The sequence below is a fragment of the Coregonus clupeaformis genome, unplaced genomic scaffold (assembly GCF_020615455.1).
Source record: "Coregonus clupeaformis isolate EN_2021a unplaced genomic scaffold, ASM2061545v1 scaf3179, whole genome shotgun sequence".
In the NCBI taxonomy this organism is placed as follows: Eukaryota; Metazoa; Chordata; class Actinopteri; order Salmoniformes; family Salmonidae; genus Coregonus; species Coregonus clupeaformis.
This window is the reverse complement of record NW_025536633.1, coordinates 23,978-25,214: the sequence shown is the minus strand read 5'-3', so window position 1 is coordinate 25,214 and position 1,237 is coordinate 23,978.

The following is a 1,237-nucleotide window of genomic DNA, read 5'->3' as shown; positions in this document are numbered from 1 at the left end:
AGCCTACGATGAAGTCAGTGCCATGTTCAGGGATAAGCACAAATAAGCACAAACAAACCCCAGAGCAATAAATTAAATCTAAAGGGCAAACAAAAAGATATCTACAGTGAAAGAATGTAGGCGGCATCAAAGAAAATATCATAACGCCTGTTAATAGTGCCCAAATGAACATGTGAGACAGTGTTTGAAATAAAGACAGTCAAACGAAAGACAGATGAGAAATAGTTGGCAGGAGGATATTTTTTTTCTTCTTGGATCATAGGGGAACACTAAAGGAACATCAGAAGACTATGAACAGATCCCTGAGGAACGTCTTTACCACTATCTTCTAGTACACTAAAACACTTAGGGAAGGACATGAGTTATATGCCCTGGAAAGTGTGTCAGAGAGAGAGACTGCCTGACAACAGCTGAAGACAGCCTGACCTATATACGAGATGCGATGCGGACAATATCCCAGGGATGCAGGCAGCTCACCCCAAGGAGAACGTCTGCATAACGTCCAGCCATTAGGCAAGAAGCAACAGCAAGGCGGCAGGCGGCATCTCCAAGAGAGCGATCCTCCATCCAGCAGCCCTACTATATTCTCACTGACTACAGAGAAGAGACACAAGCCATATCAACCACGCTAGAACCATTTGTGTACGGTATGGTGTGGTGTGTGTAAGAGGCGTCATGCCCACTGAAACAGAGTTTGCATCCATTTGTATGCTGAAAATACAGATACTATTGTTTATTTTACGCTGAGTTCATTCTAAGATATCGAATTTGGCCATGAGTGCACCCTCCAGAAAATAGGGTTCATGATGGCTTGTGTGTGGAATGTATACTGAGGAGCAGGCATTTTAGCAATTCCACCACAAGCAAACCCCTAGCAACCCTCTGATATTGGGTCTATTTTACCGTAAAGTGTATTGAAAGAGTGTCGATTTTTTGTTGTTGTTGATGAACTCCAGAATGTACCAATTAGAAAGTACAATGATTACGATGTGTCTTACTGTACAGTACTAGAGACTAATAGCTAATAGTACTGTTAGATCAAGTACTCCCCAGACTACTACTATTCATTGTTCATTACTTACTTAATCCTCCTTCATCCCCATTGGGACATCTGGCCACAATGAGGCTCCCTCCACTTCTCTATGTCCTTGGCGTCAAGTTCCTTGTTCATTGGTTTGTCGTAGCTAGCTGTCTAACAGCGCTGGGCGTGTAAGCCCCCATGGGACCCCCTGTCATG